Below are 19562 nucleotides of genomic sequence, written 5' to 3'. Positions count from 1 at the left end.
TTAAGAAGAACCCATTGCCTGAGCATGGGAAAGCTGTTGTTAACATGGTCCAGGGATACCCTGGAAAATACAATGTCCTGTATGTTAATGACATAAGGCAATCTTTGGTCGAGATGCACAAGTTGTTGTGTGAACACAGTCATTATGAGTATGACCATGATAGGTGCCAAGTATGCACTATCAACAAAAGAGGATACCGACAAGTTAGAAAGGACATTCAAGAGATGTTGGATCAGGGAATGATTGAAATACTTCAGAATCGTAATAAGGACAAAGTTGATGTTTTTTCCCCTGTATTTAGAATTCCTGAGCCTGTTGTCGTCAAGTATGATGGCAGCAAGAAGAAGGTATCACCAGCCCTTGTAATTAAGTCAGCGGGTCCTATCCCATATTCATCAGACAAAGATATTCCCTACAGATATAACGTTGTGATCCTAGAAGATGGGAAGGAGGTGTCGTTGCCCTCAACCTCTGTTATGAGCATCTCAGACGTCAGTGGTGTGACCTGTAGTGGTCGTGTTTTCTCGGTGCAGCCGAAACCCCACGAAGATGTTGTGAAGAGAGCTGTTGTTAATCCTGCCGGTCCCGTGGGGACTTCTTCTTCTAATAATCAGGCTCCTGTTGTGAAGGGGGTTGACCCTGTTGTTGTGAAGAATAATAGTACTCCTGTCCTGGTTGGCCAGTCTGGCACTTCGAGAGAGGACTGTGATGAGATGCTGAGGCTTATCAAGAGGAGTGAATACAATGTTGTTGATCAACTGCTACAAACTCCATCAAAGATATATGTCTTATCTTTGTTGATGAATTCAGAGCCACACCACAAAGCTTTGCAGAGGGTGTTGGAAGTGGCATACGTGGACCACAATGTCACAATCGAGCAGTTTGATAGCATTGTTGCAAATATAATCGCTTGCAACAACTTGAGCTTCTGTGATGCTGATCTTCCCGAGGAGGGAAAAGACCATAATTTGGCTTTACACATTTATATGAATTGTAAGGATGATGCCTTGTCCAATGTGTTGGTGGACACATGATCATTACTTAATGTGTTGCCAAAATCCACTATGGCAAAACTTTTTTACCAAAGGCCTCCCATGAGGTAGAGTGGAGTGGTTGTGAAGGCGTTTGATGGATCACGCAAAACTGTGATCGGTGAATTAGAACTCTCGATCAAGATTGGACCTAGTGATTTCTAGATCACTTTCCAGGTCATGGATATCCATCCGTCTTACATTTGTTTGCTTGGCAGACCATGGATTCACGAGGCAGGCGCCGTGACATCCACCCTACACCAAAAATTGAAGTTTGTAAAGAACAAGAAGTTGGTGGTGATAGGGAGAGAGAAGGCTCTCTTGGTCAGTCATTTATCTTCCTTTTCCTATATTGATGTTAAGGATGAGGTTGGGACTCCGTTCCAAGCCTTGTCTATTGCTGAGCCTTCAAGGAAAGGACTTTCTTCATTTGTCTCCTACAACGATGCAAAGTTGGCCATTAAGCATGGTGCAACTACTTGTTTGGGGCAAATAATCAGGTTGGAAGATAACAAATCCCGAGCTAGCATAAGGTATTCTTCTGGTATTTCCAATGAGCGTGGGTTGTTCCAGAGTGGAGGTTTCATCCACACGGTGGAAGATCAGGAAGTTGCTGCCATTGTTGAAGAGGATGAAAAGGAAGACCTTGGCAAATTTGTCATACCTGGTGGAATCTGCAATAATTGGGTCGTTGTTGATGTTCCAACAGTTATCCATAAGTCAACGTAATATGTTCATTTTGTTTGAAAACCCTTCTCCCATTCCAAAAGGAGAAGTGATGACATTGTTGGCAAATTTGATTAATACAATGATATTCATTCAATAATCACATGTTAAATGTTTATTTTTTCCAAATTATTTTTCCTTTTTGCTTTGGCATGATATTGGTGATCACCATAAAACCCTAAAAAGAGAATAAAATCAACTTTTCATATGCATAATGATTTGCCTTGTTTGAATTCTGAAATCTCTTTTATACTCAAAATCATTATGCAGGTTGATCAAACCCATTGAACATAATGATCCAACACCATCTCCCAACTTTGAGTTCCCTGTATTTGAGGCAGAAGAAGATGATGTTGAAGAGATTCCTGATGAGATTACTCGTCTGCTTGAGCACGAGGAGAAGGTCATTCAGCCACATCTTGAGAATCTGGAAACAGTCAACTTGGGGTCTGAAGATTGCATTCGTGAAGTAAAGATAGGGGCACTCCTTGAAGAGTCTGTGAAGAAGGGGTTGATTGAGTTGCTACGAGAATATGTCGACATCTTTGTCTGGTCGTATGAAGACATGCCTGGTCTAGATACTGATATCGTGCAACATTTCTTGTCGTTGAAGCCTGAGTGTGTGCCTGTAAAGCAGAAGCTCAGAAGAACTCATCCTGATATGGCAGTGAAGATTAACGAAGAAGTTCAGAAGCAAATTGATGTGGGGTTTCTGGTGACTTCTACATATCCTTAATGGGTAGCCAATATTGTGCCTGTGCCTAAGAAAGATGGAAAAGTCTGAATGTGTGTGGATTACCGTGACTTGAATAAAGCTAGTCCGAAAGATGATTTTCCTCTACCACACATTGATATGTTGGTAGACAATACAGCTAAATTCAACGTCTTCTCATTTATGGACGGATTTTCCGGTTATAATCAGATTAAAATGGCACCTGAGGATATGGAGAAGACAACATTCATCACACCTTAGGGAATATTCTGTTATCGAGTGATGCCCTTCGGTTTGAAGAACGCCGGAGCCACGTATCAACGCGCTATGACTACCTTGTTTCATGATAAGATGCACAAGAAGATTGAGGTGTATGTTGATGATATGATTGCGAAGTCGAAAATGGAAGTTGAACATGTAAAACACTTGTTGAAGCTTTTCCAGCATTTGAGGAAGTACAAACTCCGCTTGAATCCGAAGAAGTGTACATTTGGAGTCCGTTTCGGCAAGTTATTGGGCTTTATTGTCAGCGAGAGAGGTATTGAAGTTGATCTTGCCAAGGTCAAAGCAATACAAGAGATGCATGCGCCCAAAAATGAGAAGCAAGTACGAGGTTTTCTTGGCCACTTGAATTACATTTTGAGATTTATATCCCACATGACTGGCACATGTGCGCCTATATTCAAGCTCCTCCCAAAAAGATCAGTGTCATGATTGGACCGAGGATTTCCAGAAGGCCTTTGACGGTATCAAAGAGTATTTATCTGAGCCTCTGATTCCGTCTCCGCCTATTGAAGGGAGACCATTGATTATGTACTTAACTGTGCTTGATGACTCCATGGGATGTGTACTGGGTCAGCAAGATGAATCAGGGAAGAAAGAATGTGCAATATATTACTTGAGTAAGAAGTTCACTGATTGTGAGTCTCGGTACTCAATGCTTGAGAAGACATGATGTGTTTTGGCTTGGGCCGCTAAGCGTTTACGCCAGTATATGTTGAATCATACGACTTGGTTGATATCCAAAATGGATCCAATCAAGTATATCTTTGAGAAGCCTGCTTTAACTGGGAGGATTTCCTATTGGCAGATGTTGTTATCTGAGTATGATATTGAGTATCAAGCTCAAAAAGCTATTAAAGGTAGTGTCTTGGCTGACCATTTGGCACATCAACCAATTGAGGATTATCAGTATGTTCAGTACGACTTCCCTGATGAGGAGATTCTGTATTTGAAGATGAAATATTGTGATGAGCCTACGCTCGATGAAGGGCCAGAGCCTAGTTCCTGATGGGGCATGGTGTTCGATGGTGCTGTTAATCAATATGGAAATGCTATTGGAGAAATAATTATTACTCCTCAGGGCACACATTTTCCTTTTACAGCAAGGCTAACTTTCAAATGCACGAATGATATGGCGGAGTATGAGGCCTGTATTATGGGTTTGGAAGAGTGTATTGATCTTAGGATCAAACATCTCGATGTTTATGGTGATTCGGCCCTTGTTGTTAATCAGATTAAGGGTGAATGGGAAACTTATTAGCCTAGCCTCATCCCATATAAAGATTATGCGAGGAGGATTTCAACTTTCTTTACTAAGGTTGACTTCCATCATATTCCCCGAGATGAGGATCGGATGGCAGACGCTCTTGCTACGCTTGCTTCAATGATTGTGGTGAAATATTGGAATGAGGTCCCCAATATTACCGTGATGCGCTTGGATAGACCAGCTCATGTGTTTGCAGTTGAAGAAGTGAAAGATGATAAGCCATGGTATTATGATATCAAGTGCTTTCTCCAAAGTCAGACTTACTGATGCGGTGCTTTTCGCAAGTATACGAACGCGTCAGAGTAATATAAAAGATTGTCGAATCCACAGAGACCAAGTGTCAATCTATCGTTATCTATTGTTATGGTGTTTATCAAAGGCAATCAAAATGGGTGTTTTTAGAGTGTGCAATGAAAAGTAAAGTGTTGAATAAAGACTAATTAGTAAAGACAGGGTCGAATGTAATTCACGTAACCAATTAGTAATCCAAGTACTTGCTAATAGAACTACTTATGGGCAATGTTTCCTACTTTGAAAAGAACTAATTTAACAGGAACTGTCGCTTTCGCGTATTCAGAACCGAGTTGTACTCCCTAATCAAACCCTCTTATTGTCACTTATAAAAAGGCGCGCATTGAGTTAGAGTAGTAAACCTATTTTTAAGAAATATAGTATCTTGACTAAGTTGAAAAGTATTATAACCTGGATTTCTTAACCATAAGAGGTTCTCACGAACCAGACTCTAAACTTATAAACGCGTCCGAAAATAGTTTTAAAATCTCTTTTCTTCTTTATGTTAAAATCTCCTAATGAACTAAACAAAGCGCTTTCGCTGTTTTTGAAATAGTTAAAAACAATTAAGTTTAAAAAGACGTTGGACGGCTTTCAATCTTACCCAACGAAATTGAAGTGCGGGAAAACTTAAGTTGAAAGTTAAAATAGCCCTTAAGTATTTCTACGAACAACTGTACGGATTATCGGTTCAATTACGATCCTTATATTCTAACCTTATAAATTTAGTTAGACATGGTAAAGTAAAAGTACATTAAAATAAATAAAAGTAGTGCGAGTGCGGAAAGTAAATAAAAGTAGTGCGAGTGCGGAAATAAATAATTTAAAGTGAGTGCGAGGAAATAAATAATTTAAAGCGAGTGCGAGGAAATAAATAAAGTAAAGAGAGTGCGAGGAAATAAATAAAGTAAAGCGAGTGCGAGGAAATAAATAAGATAAAGACAAGTAATAAAAACCTGCTCCAATCGGAGGGTTGAATAAATTGCAAAGCGGAAATGAAAATGGCGGCAGGATTAACTTCCTTCCAAAGTGCTCCAAACTCGATTACAGACTCTATCACAGACTCGATTACACAATTGTGGCAACACTCCAATGCGAAGCGATTACCACTTTATAATACTGAATATATGCCTAAGTAAAATAAAGTTGCTCTGAGTTTGCATCTGCTCTAAGTTTGGATGATTGTAAAAGTGAATTCGAGTTTCTATTTATAAGCAAGTAAAAAGATGGAAATGACTTGGATGCCCTTCAACTTGAAAAAGGGAGGGAAACTATTTTCCTCTTGTGGCGCCCGCCACAAGGCCAAATTGAGGCGCCTTAGTGGAAGTAGTGGAGAACGTGGCAGTTGAGGGAAGTTGAGCTTGGACACGTCATGGCAGGGTCTATGGCGCCAGCCATGGGGTAGGCCACAAGAACAAAATGCTGAATTTTAGGGTTTTTAGCTCTTTTTCACTCCTTTTCACGATCGGGGCTCCGATTAAAGTAAAAACTTAAAAACAAAGGAAAACATAGTAATAACACAACAAAATAACAATAAAACGACTAGAATGCATGTGAAATCGGAGTCGAAAATACGGTAAATTTTAGTGTTATCAAACTCTCCCACACTTAAACCTTTGCTTGTCCTCAAGCAAAACATTAAAAAGGTCATAAAAGAAAATTTGTGTAACCGAGTGCTTCGGGTAAAAATTCTAAGTTCAAGTCGAGATGTAGTGATAGGTACTAACTGAGTGAACTAAGGGTATCATGATGACACTAATCCGCAAATACGGACATAAACTTCATTCCTATATTAACCAACCCATATTATCCCACAATACCTAGGCCTGCCTCTTCATCTCTTTTTGTGTCCTTTTCATTCAGGAGCAATCACATTAAGCCTGTTATCCGTACATGCTTCATAGTAGAGTGGCCTGTTAGTGATTATGATATGAGCATGGGGTTTCTGGCACATAAATATGTGTAAACCCTTTTATTGGACCCAACTGTAGTTGTGGGGGATCGGATCGTAATCCGCCCTACCGAGTTCAGTGCCAGATACCTCTGAACCAACCAATAATGGGTAAGTTTTTCTTTTTCTTTTTTCTTTTCTTTTTGTAGCAATTTTTACAATTCTTTGGTTTAAATGACTTTGTGAGGGTCACCTATACCAGAGTTGCCTTTTTGCTTTTTTTTCTTTTTTTTTCTGGATCATTCACTTATTCGCATCGGTCCCCTACGTAGAGGATGCGTAGGCCGGAGCTGACTGTTGAGATAAACTATTGAGGACTTATACGGAAATGATGATTAAGGCCATGATATATGGGGTTTCGGGAATGATTCCTATATTTACGAAGCTTATGGTGCTAAAACAGATACTGATGTTTCGCAAAGTTCTCCCAAGTCACCGCATCCTTACTCAAAACATGTCTTTAAAACCTGAAAACTTTCGGAATAACACTATTTTCTTTTGCAAAAAATTTTTTTGGTGGGGCTAAAGGTATGGGGAGGTAGGATTGTACTAAATATCTACTATATTTTGTGACTCGTTAAACTCATGCATTATACTAAAAAGCAAACTAAACAACCACAAGGAAATAAACTATCTAAAAACAGCAAAGAAAAAGCGATAAAGGAAAAAACAAGAAAGACAATAAAGAAAAGACGATAGAGTCTCCTCCCACACTTAAATCGAACACTGTCCCCAATGTTTTGAAATAAGATAAGGGAAGAGTTACCTGGCAACCTATTGCTGACCACTAGTGCCCTCGCCATCCTGAGGTGGACGACGGGATCGGGTACGACGACGATCTCTCTGAACCATCCTCGCCTGCAGGGCATCCTGAGCGGTCCTCACTTCTCGAAGGTGACCTAAAATGGTACCCTGAGTGTTTTCTATGAGAGCAATGTGTTGCTGGTGGTATTGTTGCTGACGGGCTTGTGTATTGGTAATCGTAAGCAGAGACTGTAAAATAGTGTCATAGGACCTGTCTGACCTCCGCTGCGACTCTTGCATGAAGTTCATGTTATCCGCCATTTGTTGCTGGATGGTAGAGAGTAGGTCGTCACGCCTTTTCTCTCTAGCCATGTGGTCACGCCACATTTCCTCTATAATATAGAAGCCAGGAGTGGTACCTGCAGAAGAAGAAGATGGTGCGGTGTGTGGCGGTGAAGGATGATGGGGGACACATGGGGTACGGGAGATCTCTCTCTCCGATCATATTCATCATCAGTGTCATGTCCCGCCTCATCAGGAATGTTAGAAAGAAGAGGACCCAAAACAGGTGGGGCATCTAAAGCGTAGGTCCAATTCCTTTCATCTCGTACATCTGTACATCTAGTGCACGGTAAAACAACAGACGGGATGGCTACACCATGAACCATAAGCATATAGCCTCCTTCTCTCCTCGAGCGGCACAATTTCATGTCTCTCATAAATTTTAGGTTAATTGTGCGAGGAGGTAAGGGGTCTAGGGTAGCTATCTCATCGTTCAGGTTAAGCGCCCGAGCAATAGATGTAATCAATCCACCAAAAGAAATCAGTCCCGCTTTATTCACAGTTAAAATCATATGAGCAAGCATGAACGGGACCGAATTAATACGTTTATTTGTGAGGCTTCCTTGTAAAAATAGAAGCTCTCTAGCATTAACCTTATTTGGATTCTCCCGACCAAAAATAGTGCATGCCAACAGATATCTAAAAACTTTGATGGTCGGGTTATGGATAGTTGAGGCAAGAACTCCTTCAAACGAGTTTATGGAAGTGTTTGATAAACGCTCCCAGAAGGAAAATACCTCAACAGACCATTCGGAATCCAAAGGGGCCTCACAAATAGCACCGTCCCCATGAGGGATTCCTAACAAGCTAGCTAGTTCGTCGGTACTGAATTGGTATTCAACAGCAAACATTCTAAATTTGACAGTACCAACTGTGCTAGCAGTGTTAGGGCTGACGATATAAATTAAGGAACTCAAAAATTCAATTGTCAATCACTCATAGGTAGGTTCTTTATTGGAAAATAAATTATGCAAACCTAAATTGTCTAATAAATGAAATATGCTATGATAGATACCTAAAGTGTAGAGACAGTTTTCGTCAACATACCTTGTCGGGAGGATTTCCCGATTTTGCAACCGTTCAATAATTTTTCTTTGTCTATCCCCCGGTTTCCCTCCTCGAAGAATGAATCCGTTAAACTCCATTTGAAAGCTCTTGAAAAGTGATGAAGAAGATGAAGTGGTTTGTGAAAAGGTTGGATTTTTACGAAATCCGACGGACGAAAATGAAAATGGAAATTGGAATAATGATTTGTGTGGTGTGGTGGTTAGAAAAGTATGAGCTTTTTGTGGGTTCAAGGATGTTTTTCCAAGGTGAAAAAATGGGTTTGGAAGGTTGTAAGTTGCAAAACTGGTGAAGAAAGGGGTTCTGCCCCGACCTTTTACAGACGCTGTGACGGGCGCCACAGGGTCTATGGCGGGCGCCACAAGGCAAAATCTAGCTGGGCCGGATTTTGGTCCTTTGGTTTGGGCTTCTCTTGTCTTTTGGCTTTGAGGGGTCCGGATAGAATTTGTCTTGTGATTCTCCTAGCATCATTGACTTGCATAATTTTATAAAGGTAAAAACAAAAAATAGAAATGAAACAAAAACAAAAACAAAAATTAAATATAAATAAATAAATAACTGAAAAATTAAAATGCAAATAAAATAAACATAAAACATATATAGATAAAAATAGAAATACTAATGTATAGATGTAGTTTATATAATATTCCAGATGCGATAATATAAAATGAGTTATGTAAATACGAGAAATATAAAAGAGAGATAAAATAAAATGGAATGGTAAGATCATGTAGTAGGGATGTTAAGCGCTACGATCTCTCTACGATACTCAACAATCTGAGTGCGGATGTCGGGTGTCTGTAATGAAAGATTATTAGAAAAACAATGATTCTGGGAGATGGTGGTGTAGGTGTGTATTCAGCAATGGGTGGTGATCTTGGTTCCTCAACGGTCTCTCCCTGTCCCTCTAGAGCATAACTCCAATTCGCTAGATCATGCACACTGGTCATCATAGGATCTAGTAATGTGAAGTAATGGATAGCCTCGCTGTCGACTAGCAGTCGGAAATGACATGGGTGGAAAGAGGCTCTCCTCATCAATCCTCTGGTCAAACAGAAGTCGATGTCCATGGTAGTGTACCTATAGTAGATCCGGAGATGTGACAGCTTGCGAGACAGACCTAAAGCGACAGCAATCTGCGTGATGATTCCGCCAACATGGATGACTCATTCGGTAGATCTGGAGATACCGCTGAGAATGCATAATAAAAAGTTCCCACATGCTACTGGGCGAGACTGGGATGCACAAAATAATAGGAATATCTCCTCTTCACTCAGTAGTGTCTCTGCATCCGGCCTTCCCAGGAAGGAATGTGCTAATATCATCTGAAAGTATCTGAAGGCTGGGTTATGTATGACATGAGACAACTGCATAGATGGATCCTGGCTTCCGCCACCTGAGATATCACTCAAAAACTTCTCAACCTCCTTGCCCAGAAAATATCCCATAGGTGTCTCCGGGATAGCATCAGGAGTAGTCTGGAAGCCCAATAAGTCGCCGAACTCTTTCTGGCTAAAGGAGTACTCAACTCCGAAAAGCCTGAAAGCAGCATACCCATCTGGTCCAGAGTATAGGTCACAGTCAAATGAACTCAGGAACTCCAAGGTTACGTTCCTATATGTGTTACTCAAATCATCAGCAAACTCGTCATAGTGAAGCTGGTGGCTAAGGAATCGGATACTCGGCTCAATACCCAGTGCCTCCATACAGTGCTGATCGAGATAACGTGTGGGTGCCATAGGGCGCTGATACAAAGCGATGTAGCGCTCCCTCTGAGCATTATCTCTATAGGCCACATGCATGTCATCGAAATCCTGCATCCTGTAAAAGTTAAGAAAGTGATCTTGAAAATACAAACCATTCAAATCTTAGTCTCAATGCAAAATATGATAAAATAAAATAAAAATAAAATTAAATAAATGCGAAAAAGTAAAATGAAAGAAAAACCATGGGTTTCCTCCCACGCATCGCTTGTTTAACGTCAATAGCTTGACGATTAGAATTTATACACCTGTAGTAGTAGGAATCGGTGGATCAATCAGGGTGTGGCTCAAGTAGTATGCTGGAATGTCTCCTCCTTCGTAGAGCTTCAGTCTTTGTCCATTTACAATTAATGGACTACATGTATCGTTCTTGATTTCTACGGCTCTGGATCTCAGAATCTTGGATACTTCGAAAGGACTAGTCCATCTTGAACGTAGCTTTCCAGGGAAGAGTCGTAACCTAGAGTTAAAAAGGAGAACAGGATCGCCTATATTGAAGTTTTTCTTTACTATTCTTTTGTCGTGATAGGCTTTTATCCTCTCTTTATATATTTTTGCATTCTCGTAGGCAGATTGCCTAAGTTCTTCTAGTTTATGAATGTCTAGGGTACGCTTTTCTCCAGCGGCTAAGTAGTCTAAATTCAAAGTTTTAATGGCCCAATAGGCCTTATGCTCTAATTCGAATGGTAAGTGACAGGATTTTCCATAAACGAGTTGATAAGGAGTAGTTCCTATAGGGGTTTTGAAAGCGGTTCTATAGGCCCATAGTGCTTCTTGAAGCTTCTGAGACCAGTCTCTCCTAGAAATAGAAACAGTTTTCTCTAGGATTTGTTTTATCTCCCTATTAGATACTTCTACTTGGCCACTAGTTTGTGGATGGTATGGTGTTGCTACTCTATGCCTCACTCCATATTTTCTTAAAAGTTTATCAAATATTCTCGATATAAAGTGTGATCCTCCATCGCTTATGACTAAACGTGGCGTTCCAAATCTAGGGAATATATAGTTTTTAAATAGTTTGATTACTACCCTAGTGTCGTTTGTGGGTGCAGCTATAGCTTCAATCCACTTAGACACATAGTCTACAGCTACTAAGATATACCTGTTACCTAAGGATGGTGGGAAAGGTCCCATGAAATCTATACCACATACGTCAAAGAGTTCTACTTCCTGAATGTTTCTTAGAGGCATTTCATCACATCTTGAAATGTTTCCAGTGTGTTGGCATCTGTCACACTTGATAATGCAAGCATAGACATCACGCCACATGGTAGGCCAGAATAGGCCAGCTTGAAGAATCTTGGCGTATGTCTTAGAGGTGCTCGCATGTCCACCATACGGTGCAGAATGACAATGCTCGATAATACTATTTACCTCTTCTTCTGGAATGCAACGGTGAAAAATGCCATCTTTACCCCTTTTGAAAAGGAGCGGTTCGTCCCAATAGAAGTTTCTCACATCGTGGAAGAATTTCTTCTTGCGGTGGCAGTCAAGATCAGGAGGTACTATATCAGCAGCTAGGTAATTAACGAAGTCTGCATACCAGGGTACGTTAGTTATTGCTAAAGAATTTTGGAGGTGCTCATTAGGGCTTAGGTTATTATCTTCAATGGTTTCTACTCTAGCGATCAGTCTATCATAGGCGAAATCATCATTTATGGGTATTAGTTCAGGTTTTAGATGTTCTAACCTAGAAAGGTGATCAGCTACTACGTTTTCAGTGCCTTTTTTTTATCTCTTCTGTCTAAATCAAACTCTTGTAGTAATAGAATCCATCGGAGTAACCTGGGCTTGGCATCTTTTTTACTTAATAGGTAACGAATGGCAACATGATCGGTGGAAACTATAATTTTTGCTCCTACTAGATAAGATCTAAATTTGTCTATAGCGAATACTACAACGAGTAATTCTTTTTCAGTTGTTGCGTAGTTAAGTTGGGCAGCATCTAGGGTTCTACTGGCATAATAAATGGCATGTAATTTTTTATCTTTCCTTTGTCCTAGAACGGCTCCAACTGTGTAATCACTAGCATCGCACATTATCTTAAAAGGTTCTGACCAATCAGGTGGTTTCATAATGGGTGCAGATACTAATGCTTGCTTTAAAAGATTAAATGCGTCATTACATTTTTCATCAAAAATGAATTCAGCATCTTTCATTAAAAGTCCGGTTAAAGGTTTAGTTATTTTGGAGAAGTCCTTAATAAAACGCCGGTAGAATCCAGCGTGTCCAAGAAAGCTTCGAACTTCTCGGATGGTTTTTGGGGGTTTTAGGTTTTCTATAACTTCTATTTTAGCTTTATCTACCTCTATACTTTTTTTGGAAACTATATGTCCTAAAACTATTCCTTCGGTTACCATGAAATGACATTTTTCCCAGTTCAGCACGAGGTTCACCTCCACGCATCTCTCCAGGATTTTCTCAAGGTTAGCAAGACAATTGTGGAAATCAAATCCGCAAACCGAGAAATCATCCATAAACACTTCCATGATACCATCTAGGTAATCTGCAAAGATTGACATCATGCAGCGTTGGAAAGTAGTTGGGGCATTACAGAGGTCGAACGACATTCGTCTGTAGGCAAAAGTTCCATAAGGGCATGTAAAGGTAGTTTTTTCTTGATCTTCGGGGTGGATAGGTATTTGGAAGAATCCAGAGTATCCATCTAGATAGCAGAAGTAAGAGTGTCTGGCTAGACGCTCCAACATTTGGTCTATAAATGGTAAAGGGAAATGATCCTTCCTAGTTGCTTTATTTAATTTTCTATAATCTATACACATCCGCCATCCTCCTTCTAAACGTTTTGCTACATGTTCGCCTTTATCGTTTTGCACGACTGTGATGCCTCCCTTTTTAGGTACTACATGCACAGGGCTCACCCACTTACTATCCGAGATCTGATAGATTATACCTGCCTCAAGTAGCTTAAGAACTTCCTTAACAACATCACTCATTATAGGGTTTATTCTTCTCTGATGTTCCCTGGAGGGTTTTGAATCTTCTTCGAGCGAAATCCGATGCATGCATACGGATGGGCTTATACCTTTCAGGTCAGAGATATTATATCCTAAGGCTGAGGGATATCTTCGTAAAACGTCTAAAAGTTGGTTCGTTTCCTCTTGGCTCAAGGTAGCACTAACTATAACTGGACGGTTCATCTTTTCATCGAGGAACTCATATCTCAGGTTCTTAGGCAGTTCCTTAAGTTCTAAGGTTGGTTTCTTAGGGCATGGCATAGGATCTGGGGTAAGGGATAAACATTCGTAAAGGTTATCATCGATGTAGGGTTTCTTAAAGTCATCATCTTCCCTTATGAGAGTTGATGGTAACTTAATTGTTTTTATAATTTCTTTTGTTCTAATCTCTAACACATTCATCAATGATATCTAAGGCATAACACGAGTCTCCCATCACAGGTGCCATAAGAAATTTCGAAAGTATAAATTCTATTTTCTCGTCACCTACCTCAAATGTCAACTTTCCTTTCTTGACATCTATTATGGCTCCTGCAGTCGATAAGAATGGTCTACCTAGAAGGATTGGTATATCATTGTCCTCTTTGATGTCCATGACAACAAAATCAGTAGGGATAAATAACTGACCTATCCTAACAGGAACATCTTCTAAAATGCCTATCGGATATTTAACAGATCTATCGGCTAACTGAAGTGACATCTTAGTGGGTTGTAATTCTCCTAAGTTTAACCTCTCACAAACTGCTAAAGGCATTAGGCTCACACTAGCTCCTAAGTCTAGAAAAGCTTTTTCGATGACATGATTACCCAAAAGGCAAGGAATGGAGAAATTTCCAGGATCTTTATCTTTCTTTGCTAATTTGTCCTCGGAAATAGCATTACATTCCAAAGGCTTCGGATCGTCAAGTCTACGTTTGTTGGTAAGGATGTCTTTGAGAAACTTTGCATAAGAAGGTATTTGGGTGATGGCTTCTGTGAAAGGGATTTCTACATGAAGTTTTTCTATAACTTTAATAAATTTTTGATATTGTTTGTTGATCTGGGTTTGTTTGAGTCTTTGTGGATATGGTATAGGTGGTTTATATGGCGGGGGTGGTACGTAAGTTTTATCTTTAGGTTCTTCTCCTTTTTCTCGACCTTCCTGGTTTTCAGATTCCTCTGGTTCCTTTACTTCGTCCGTGGGTTTGGTACATTCCTTAGAAGTTTCGGGTTCACTCAATCTAGGGTTTGGTGGCTCATCATAAGCGTTCCCACTTCGTAGGGTAATGGCATTGGCTTGTCCTCTCGGATTTTGTTGAGGTTGTCCAGGGAATTGTCCTCCAGGTGTAGTCTGAGGGGCTTGGTTTAAAGCTACCTGAGAGATCTGGGTTTCAAGCATCTTGGTATGAGTAACTATTTGGTCAACCTTGGTTCCTAACTGAGTAATCAATTCGTTAACATGAATGTTTTGGTTCATGAACTCCTTGTTTTGTTGGGTTTGAGCGGTGATAAAATTTTCCATGATTTTCTCAAGGCTCGGTTTTGGTGGTACAGGTTGCCTAGGTTGATTTGATCTAGGGGCTTGATAACTAGGTCTCGGAGGTATATTATTTTGAATAGGGTTATTGTTTTTATAGGAGAAGTTCGGGTGATTCCTCCATCCAGGTTTATAGGTATTCGAATATGGGTTCCCTTGGGTGTAGTTCACTTGCTCAGAGTGGGTTTCGTTTAATAGACTGCATTTTGCAGATTGGTGTCCTTTGGTTCCACATATCTCATAATCCAATGAAACTGCGGCTACAGTATTCGGGTTTATGCCCATATGCTCGACCTTAAGGGCTAATGCATCCATTTTAGCTTGCATCATGTCTATAGAGCTTAGTTCATGCACTCCTCCTTGGGCTTCCTTCTTCTCAACTGTCGCTCGTTCGACTCCCCATGATTGATGGTTTTGAGCCATATCTTTGATGAGGGCACTAGCTTCAGGATAAGGTTTGTTCATCAGAGCACCTCTTGCGGCAGCGTCGATGGTCATCTTTGTGTTGTAATGAAATCCATTATAGAAGGTTTGAATGATTAACCAATTTTCTAAACCATGATGTGGGCATGCTCGTAACAACTCTTTATATCTCTCCCAAGCTTCGAACAACGATTCTCCTTGGTTTTGGGTAAATCTAGTTATATGGTTTCGAAGAACGGCGGTTTTACTCGGGGGAAAGTATCTAGCAAGAAAAACTCTTCTAAGGTTATCCCAAGTCGTAATGGAATTGAGTGGAAGGGAATCTAACCATGATAGGGCTTTGTCTCTGAGGGAAAAAGGAAATAATCTTAAACGTATTGCCTCAGGAGAAGCTCCATTGGTTTTAAAAGTGTCTGCTAATTGAAGAAATATTTTTAAATGTTGGTTTGGGTTCTAAGTAGTGAGACCCGCGAATTGTCTCTGTTGCACTTGTTGCAACAGGGATGGTTTAAGTTCAAAATTATTAGCTGGGATGGTTGGGTTTACTATACTAGAACTAGGTTCCTCATTAGATGCTTGAGCGAAATCCTTAAGAGGCCTTTGGTTTTGATCTTCGGCCATAGCTCTCTTAATTCTATGAAAGAATAAACGTGCGCGAGCGTAACGTTCAGGTTCCGCCAGAGGGTATACTAAGCTTAAACTTCCGGTGCTGCGAGTTCTTCGCATTGACCGGCGGGAAATAGCCTAAATCTAAACGATATAACAACAGGAAAATGAAATTTGACGAAATTGGTCCCCGGCAACGGCGCCAAAAACTTGATGCGGTGCTTTTCGCAAGTATACGAACGCGTCAGAGTAATATAAAAGATTGTCGAATCCACAGAGACCAAGTGTCAATCTATCGTTATCTATTGTTATGGTGTTTATCAAAGGCAATCAAAATGGGTGTTTTTAGAGTGTGCAATGAAAAGTAAAGTGTTGAATAAAGACTAATTAATAAAGACAGGGTCGAATGTAATTCACGTAACCAATTAATAATCCAAGTACTTGCTAATAGAACTACTTATGGGCAATGTTTCCTACTTTGAAAAGAACTAATTTAACAGGAACTGTCGCTTTCGCGTATTCAGAACCGAGTTGTACTCCCTAATCAAACCCTCTTATTATCACTTATAAAAAGGCGCGCATTGCGTTAGAGTAGTAAACTTATTTTTAAGAAATATAGTATCTTGACTAAGTTGAAAAGTATTATAACCTGGATTTCTTAACCAAAAGAGGTTCTCACGAACCAGACTCTAAACTTATAAACGCGTCCGAAAATAGTTTTAAAATCTCTTTTCTTCTTTATGTTAAAATCTTTTAATGAACTAAACAAAGCGCTTTCGCTGTTTTCGAAATAGTTAAAAACAATTAAGTTTAAAAAGACGTTGGACGGCTTTCGATCTTACCCAACGGAATTGAAGTGCGGGAAAACTTAAGTTGAAAGTTAAAATTGCCCTTAAGTATTTCTACGAACAACTGTACGGATTATCGGTTCAATTACGATCCTTACATTCTAACCTTATAAATTTAGTTAGACATGGTAAAGTAAAAGTACATTAAAATAAATAAAAGTAGTGCGAGCGCGGAAAGTAAATAAAAGTAGTGCGAGTGCGGAAATAAATAATTTAAAGCGAGTGCGAGGAAATAAATAATTTAAAGCGAGTGCGAGGAAATAAATAAAGTAAAGCGAGTGCGAGGAAATAAATAAAGTAAAGCGAGTGCGAGGAAATAAATAAGATAAAGACAAGTAATAAAAACCTGCTCCAATCGGAGGGTTGAATAAATTGCAAAGCGGAAATGAAAATGGCGGCAAGATTAACTTCCTTCCAAAGTGCTCCAAACTCGATTACAGACTCTATTACAGACTCGATTACACAATTGTGGTAACACTCCAATGCGAAGCGATTTCCACTTTATAATACTGAATATATGCTTAAGTGAAACAAAGTTGCTCTGAGTTTGCCTCTGCTCTAAGTTTGGATGATTGTAAAAGTGAATTCGAGTTTCTATTTATAAGCAAGTAAAAAGATGGAAATGACTTGGATGCCCTTCAACTTGAAAATGGGAGGGAAACTATTTTCATCTTGTGGCGCCCGCCACAAGGCCAGATTGAGGCGCCTTAGAGGAAATAGTGGAGAATGTGGCAGTTGAGGGAAGTTGAGCTTGGACACGTCATGGCAGGGTCTATGGCGCCATTCATGGGGTAGGCCACAAGAACAAAATGCTGAATTTTAGGGTTTTTAGCTCTTTTTCACTCCTTTTCACGACCGGGGCTCCGATTAAAGTAAAAACCTGAAAACAAAGGAAAACATAGCAATAACACAACAAAATAATAATAAAAACAACTAGAATGCATGTGAAATCGGAGTCGAAAATACGGTAAATTTCAGTGTTATCACTTACCCGTCTAGGGCATCTGTTAAAGACAAGAAGACTTTGATGAGATTATCTGGCATTTTCTACCTTAATGGTGATGTCGCATACAAGATGAATTTTGACATAGTTCTGCTCAGATGCGTGGGTAGGCACGAAGCATACTTGTTGATGATTGAAGTCCATGAGGGTTCATTTGGTACTCATTCCAATGGACATGCCATGGCAAAAAAGATGTTGAGAGCAGGGTACTATTGGCTGAAAATGGAGTCTGACTGCTGCAAGTATGTGAAGAAATGCCACAAGTGTCAGATTTATGCGGATAAGATTCGTATTCCCCCGACGCTTCTAAGTGTTATTTCCTCACCATGGCCTTTCTCCATGTTGGGAATTGACATGATTGGCATGATTGAACCAAAGGCGTCAAACGGTCATCATTTTATTCTCGTAGCTATTGATTACTTCACCAAGTGGGTTGAAGCGGCATCGTATGCAAATGTGACCAGGCAGGTGGTTGTGAAGTTTATCAAGAATCAACTCATATGTCGGTATGGTGTGCCAGACAAGATCATTACAGATAATGGATCTAACTTGAACAATAAGATGATGAAAGAGTTGTGTAGCGAGTTCAAGATTGCACATCATAATTCTTCTCCCTATAGACCCCAGATGAATGGGGCTGTTGAAGCTGCTAACAAGTACATCAAGAAGATTATCCAGAAGATGGTTGTTACGTATAAAGATTGGCATGAGATGTTGCCATTTTCTTTACATGGCTATCGTACATCTGTCCGCACTTCAACAGGGGCAACCCCTTTCTCCCTTGTGTATGGCATGGAGGTTGTGCTCCCCGTGGAGGTTGAGATCCCATCAATGAGAGTCTTAATGGAAGCCAAGTTGACTGAGGTTGAATGGGTTCAGAGTCGTTATGACTAGTTGAATTTAATTGAAGAGAAGAGATTAACTGCCATGTGCCATGGTCATTTATATCAAGAAAGGATGAAGAAAGCCTTTGATAAGAAGGTCAAGCCTCGTGTGTTCCGAGAAGGTGACCTTGTGCTCAAGAAAGTTTTGTCTTTTCGCGCCCGATTCCAGGGGTAAGTGGACTCCAAACTATGAAGGTCTATACGTTGTTAAGAGAGATTTTTCATGCGGTGTTTTGTTGCTTACAACTATGGATGGGGAGGATTTCACTCGTCCTGTGAATTCATATGCAGTCAAGAAATACTTCGCCTAAAAATAAAAACAGAATAGCTCGCTAAGTTGAAAACCCGAAAGGGCGGCTTAGGCAAAAATGAGCGTCTCGGTGGATTGAAAACTCGAAAGCGTGTTTTGCATGTGTATATCATTGCTTTTCATTTGTTTACTAACCAAAAGTACAAAAATATGTCATCTAACCTTGTTACTTGCAGATGAAGCAATCCTAGGTCAAGACAGTCAAAGGCATTCATTGAGCAATAGATGGTGGCCATTCTTGAGAATTTGGGCACCTTGATCATTCACAAGAGTTCATATGAACCATGATATCATTTTGAATCAAGATCTCAAGTGGTAGAGGCTTGAATTTCATCAGAACATCCTCAGGTCAGCTGAAACCTTAGAAAAGTCAACACAAGTCAACTGTGCATTCAATCATGGATTTGAAGGTGGGAGATGGTTAGAAAGCCTCATTCATGTCCATACAAGTCTCATTTGACATTTCAAACATCAACATTGAAGAATTTGAAGTCAGATGAAAACTTTCCAAAAATAGTAATTGACCTGTAATTTGGAATTGCCAAAAATGGAAAGGTTTTCTCCTCAAGATTAAATCATCAAGAAAACTTCAAATGAAATTTTATCCAACATGCAAGTTGAATATCTTGCTCTCACCTTTCCAAAAAGTCCAAGAACATGAATTTCTCATTTGTGGTTGGAAAGATATGATCAAAACATGGCCAAATGTGGATGGAACTTCAAAAGGGCATAACTTTCAAACCATTGCTCCAAATCATGTGGCTCTTTTTGCTAACTTCTTGTCATGACCTATAATTTCACAAGCTTGCATTACATTGCATCA

At 39.9% G+C, this 19562-nt stretch overlaps 1 non-coding gene across 1 annotated transcript; it reads left to right on the top strand.

The window, feature by feature from the left end:
* Window positions 1-15218: 15218 nt before the first annotated feature.
* LOC127088510 (small nucleolar RNA R71) lies at window positions 15219-15325 on the top strand. Its single transcript, XR_007790343.1, has one exon. It is a non-coding gene; the product is annotated as a small nucleolar RNA R71 (small nucleolar RNA).
* Window positions 15326-19562: the final 4237 nt, after the last annotated feature.

Source organism: Lathyrus oleraceus, chromosome 5 (genome assembly GCF_024323335.1).
Source record: "Lathyrus oleraceus cultivar Zhongwan6 chromosome 5, CAAS_Psat_ZW6_1.0, whole genome shotgun sequence".
In the NCBI taxonomy this organism is placed as follows: Eukaryota; Viridiplantae; Streptophyta; class Magnoliopsida; order Fabales; family Fabaceae; genus Lathyrus; species Lathyrus oleraceus.
Note: the sequence above shows the minus strand (reverse complement) of the source record. Positions and strands in the feature narration are given on the sequence as shown.